The sequence below is a fragment of the Pteropus vampyrus genome, unplaced genomic scaffold (assembly GCF_000151845.1).
Source record: "Pteropus vampyrus isolate Shadow unplaced genomic scaffold, Pvam_2.0 Scaffold99, whole genome shotgun sequence".
NCBI classification, from domain to species: Eukaryota; Metazoa; Chordata; class Mammalia; order Chiroptera; family Pteropodidae; genus Pteropus; species Pteropus vampyrus.
Window position 1 is genome coordinate 2121539 of NW_011888880.1, and position 5487 is coordinate 2127025.

Sequence of the window (5487 nt, forward strand, 5' to 3'; positions counted from 1 at the left end):
TGAAGGAGCTGAAAGTACAGGTTTGGGAGTCAGAAGGACCTGCCACTGGCTATATTTGACATTTGGCAAGGCACACCTCCCTGCAGGGCCTGTAGTACCTTCACTTGTATTATGAAAATAATATTATCTCTGTAGGTGAGCCTTATGGGAATTAAACGAGTTAATGCACATAAAGACTTGCAAGGTGCCAAATAAAAACTCAGCAAATGGCAGGTGTCAATATTAAGAATTAATCATTTTAATATTCAGTCCAAGTATAGTCCGTTTGAGCCAAAACATCTTCCTTCTTCCTGACTGTTACACTTTCATGTGATAATGCTTTTAAGAGGAGAGTGACAATATTTTCATTCCTACCATTTTGATTTAGCTGTTGAAGGAAACTTTTCTTCATTTGAACCACTCTATCAATATTAAATTCCATTTTCAAAGCAATTGTTAAGAATTCTGAGAATAAACTTACACTGTCTTTGATCGAATAAGCTGTTGTAATCAGAATAAATGTTCGGCGACGATCAAGCTATTTATTTTCAGAGCTTCCAATTTTTTGAAGCCTAAAATGGTTTAGTTCTGTCCACCAAGCAATTAATATGTTCTACTAAACAAATCAGAACTGGAGAACCAAATTAACACCTTTCAAGAGTGATACATCAGTGCTGCTTCTACAGAATGCTGTACAACCCTTCCCCCTAATTTAATGGATAAATTCTAAGCATCAGAATGCCCCAATCTGGCCTGAATTCTTTCAGAGGCAAAATATATAATATATATACATTTATATGAAGTGTAAGTTAGTAGAAAAATTAAACTCCTCTACTATATATGAAATTCTACTTTCAAACCCTTACATTCAGCACAAAACGAGAATCAATTTTCATTCATTAACCCAGACTTAATTTAGTTAGGAAAGATATTTTGTGTAGATGGACAAGAGCTGGGACAAACGCACAGCAGATCCCCTTCCAGCCTCGCATGAGTGGCAGATCACATCCCAGGGTTGTAGACCACGCAGGTGTAATTACCTCACCCTGGTCTTCAGTCTGAGACAACAGATCAGCCTTTCTACACACCCAGTTGAAAAGTAGCCCAAATTCTCAGCCACACTCCAACCAGAGTAAATCATGTGGACTTACTATTACTGTCTTTCACACCCACTCCTCTGTGAAATAATAGAAAAACGCATGTATTGGTCTTTGCCCTGGGTTCCTGGCACAGAGTTCCTAAAGCCCTTGTGATTTCCTAAGTGATAAGAGCACTGAGAGCATCTCTTGCTCTAGTATTTGACCTTTGACCTCATCCTGGACACCGGGTTCCTAAAACACTTGTAAATTCCTAAGAGCACTGGGAGCATTTTTTGTTCTAATGAGGTGACTCTGGGTGGACTCCTGGATGGGGGATGGTCACCGGAAAGACTAAGCCATGATTAGAAGCTTGGAATGTTCAGTCCCACCCCTCACTTCTCTGGATTGGGGAGAGAGGCTAGAAGTGGAGTTACTAGCTGATCATGCCTCCATGAGGAAGCCTCCATAAAAATCCCAAAAGTATGGGGTTTGCAGAGCTTCCAGGTTGGTGAACACTTCCATATACCAGAAGGGCGAGGCACTCCAACTCCATAGGGACAGAACCTGCTGGGCTTGGGACCCTCCCAGACCTTGCTCTTTTTTATAATAATTTTTTTATAATAATTCTCTTTTTTATAATAATTTTTTGTTTCTTAATTATAGTTGGCATATACTCTTATATTAGTTTCAGGTATACAACATAGTGATTACACATTTATATAATTTATAAAGTGATTACCCTGATAAATCTGGTCCTGACACCATATACGGTTATTACAATATTACTAACTATATTCCTCATGTATTTTACATCCCCATAACTATTTTCTAACTACTAATTTGTCCTTCTTAATCCCTTTCCCTGTTTCACCCACTCCCCAATCTCACTTCTATCTGGCAACCATCAAAATGTTCTCTGCATCTACAAGTTTGTTTCTGTTTTATTTATCTATTTTGTTTTTTAGATTCCACATATAAGTGAAATTATATGGCACCTGTCTTTCTATCTGACTTACTCCACTCAGCATAATACCCTCTAAATCCATCCATGTTGTTGCAGATGGCAAGACTGCATTCTTTTTTATGACTGAGTAATATTCCATTGTATATATGTACCACCTTTTCTTTATCAACAATTACTTTAAATGTAAATTGATTAAATGCTCCAATCAAAAGATAGGGCGGCTAAATGAATAAGAAAACGAGACCTTTACAAATGCTACCTACAAGAGACTCACTTCGGATCCAAAGACATACACAGACTGAAAGTAAAAGGATGGAAAAAGATATTTCATGAAAATGGAAACAAACAAACAAAAAGCCGGGGTAGCAATACTTAAACCAGACAAAATAGATTTCAAAACAAAGGCTATAACAAGAGACAAAGAAAAGACCCAGTAATTCCCCTGCTGGATATTTATCCAAAGAAATTCAAAACACTACTTTGAAGGGACATGTGAATTCATATGTTCATTGCAGAATTATTTACAAAAGCCAAGATATGGATGCAACCTGGAAGTCCATCGATGGGTGAATGGATTAAGAAGAGGTGGTACATATACACGATGGAATATTACTCAGCTATGTATCTCTTTATGTGACTGTTCATCTGTATCCTTTATCATGTCCTTTAATAAACTGGTAAACGTAAGTGTTTCCCTGAGTTCTATGAGCCACTCTAGCATATAATCAAATCCAAAGGGGAGAAGGTCATGGCAACCTCTAATTGGCAGCCAAGTTGGACAGAAGTTGTCGGTAACCTGGGGACCTACTACTTGTGATTGGCATCTGAAGTGGGGCAAGGGGCGCGATCTTGTGTGACTGAGCCCTTAAGCTGTGGAATCTGATGCTATCTCCAGGTAGAAAACATCAGAATTGAGTTAAATTATAGAACACCCACCTAGTATCTTGGAATTGCTTAATATGGGACAATAACCAGCACATTTGGTGACCAGAAGTGTCACAGTGAATTGTTCTGTGTGAAAGCAAAAGAGAAAGACACAGGAGAACTGTAGGTTTTTCCAATTCACCCCCATACCTGGCCTCCATGGACTTGAAGTTATGTGGGGAAAACGGACAAGGAAAATAGCTTTTTTATTCCTTTTGATCTCCAGTATTTATTTTAACCTAACTTCAGGAACTAAAAACCAAAAGCAGCAGCCTACCTAGAAATCTATACATGAAACAGAAACTGATATCCAATGCTGAAATTCAATACCAGAGAGTGCTGCCAGACAGCGGAAAGATCCTAAGTAGTCACAAGGACAATGAGATCATTAAAAATGCACTTTTTTTTTTTAGGAGAGGCAACCCTTGGTTGACCTCACAGATTGCAAGGACCTTGTCAGCTTACAATCCCTTATTTTTTTTACTTATTATGCCTACAGCACCTGGTCTTCCTGGATGGTCTCCCATCCAAGTACTAACCTGGCCCGACCCTGCTTAGCTCCCAAGATCAGACAGGATCAGGCCTGTGTCAGGGTAGCATGGCCGTAGGCTTCTTTTTCTTGAAATAGATTCTAAGTGGTGACATTCCTTTCTCCAGTCCCTCCTGGGTAAAGAGACTAAGAGAAAACTTCTGTATTTTTATTCTAATAGAACTTAATGAGTGCTTTTGTCCTAAAAAGAAATGAGAAAAATAAGGGAGAAAAAAGGTGGTGGTGGTGGTGGTGGTAGTGGTGGTGGTGGTGGTATCATCATCATCATCATCATCATTATCATCATTATCATCATCATCATCATCATCATCATCATCATCATCATCATTGCACCAGAACCAGGACCTTGGCAACGGGGCTACGTTCAGCTGCTAATTGTTCTGATATGAGCAGAGGAGTAAGAATTTATGCTGATAAATGAGAAAACAATATAGTAATTGATCAAAAATATGTCAATATATTGACCAGAAGTTAAAAGGTGAAGAATAGGATCCGTCTAGGGCTGGGAACCTGGAGCAAGATTCCAGATTGCTGGATTACAGCACACAGCAAAGAAGAATGATGGGTTAGGTGATCAATATGAGCTTGCCAGGCGAACTACTGCCAGGTACTGGGGGCTGAGCTTGGCTGGTGAAGTCAGGAAAGCCATGAAGATGAGTGACATCTGAGGCATAGTCCTTACAAGGTAGTTACATCCAGAGTAATGTCCTAAATCAGAATTTCATTACAACTTGATGACCTAGAAACTTCCCTTCAGTCATCCAGGACAATGTTCAAGGGATGGATGAGCTAGAGCAAAAGTCTGAATTGATGGAATGTAAGTAGCATCAATTAAGTTCTTCACCCTGCCACTACTAATAGAACATTTTGAAACTGAATTTCTTAAAATTAAACTGCTTCCCCCCTTCCTTTACCTCTTTATACCACATATTTACTTTAGCTGCATGCATAGTTTGGCAACAACCATAGAATGAAAATGACGAAACCATGCAGCATTAAGATCAAGCCCCACCTTATAAGAAGCCCATTTAAAAAAAGAAACAAAACGCCTGTGAGGCTCCTAAAGAGCCAGCCATCAGCCTTCAGACACACCCAGACTCACAACTGAATTCGTGTTAAGAACCATTCGTTCAGTGACTGTTTATTTATTGAATGACCAACCACCTTGTGCGTGGCACAAGCTAGATTCTGAGGACACACTGCCCGCCTAAGAGAAGATCTTTCTCCTTGTAGGAGAAAGACATGTAAACCATCAACTGCAGAACCATTTGGCCAGAGCTCTAACTGCAGCGTGCACAAGATGAGTGGCAGCGGAAGTGTATTTATCCTCAAACACTAAGGACAGGCTTATTCCGACGTCTTAACATGTGCCACATATAAATAAATATCTGCCGACAGAAAGTACGGATTGCAAGGGATCATGCTGAGATCTAACAAAAACTATTTCTAATTTCACTTAATCCATAGAATATACTGACACAACATTTTCCAGTATTGAATCCTAATAAACCTTTATTTATCAAGTCCTTATCAGCTCCAAGCTGCAGACCACTGCCATTCCTGCACTTGTTTTTAATCTCTTTTTCTACCTTTAGTTTCCAAACCAACGTGGACTTTGTCATCCACCTTCCAGTGTGGGGTGAAGGTCGTCACCTGGTCATTTATATTGCCGTGTTCTCAGTGTAACACAGACATATGGCTAATGCGTCCTTAATTGTGTTATTTTGTTGTGCTCTGCTGCTATCGCATCTCCTGAATTTTCTTCAGTCAATTACTGTCAAGTGCATTTAATTTCTTCTATTTCATGTTAGCCCATTGCCAACATTCTCATCCCCAATAGAGCCGAAATTCCGCTGGAGAAATACTGGGTTTTTCTTTTACACTGATACAGAGTCACTCTATAATAGTTTCTTGAAAGGGAAGCTATTCTTTTCTGGAAGGTCTAGACCGCCATTGTAAGAGCTGGATTCTTTTAGCCTCTCAGTGTATGT

At 39.4% G+C, this 5487-nt stretch overlaps 1 pseudogene; it reads right to left on the bottom strand.

Annotated features, from left to right (window-relative positions):
- Positions 1-3436: 3436 nt before the first annotated feature.
- On the bottom strand, positions 3437-3556 carry LOC111742709 (annotated as a pseudogene).
- Between the last annotated feature and the right edge of the window lie 1931 nt (positions 3557-5487).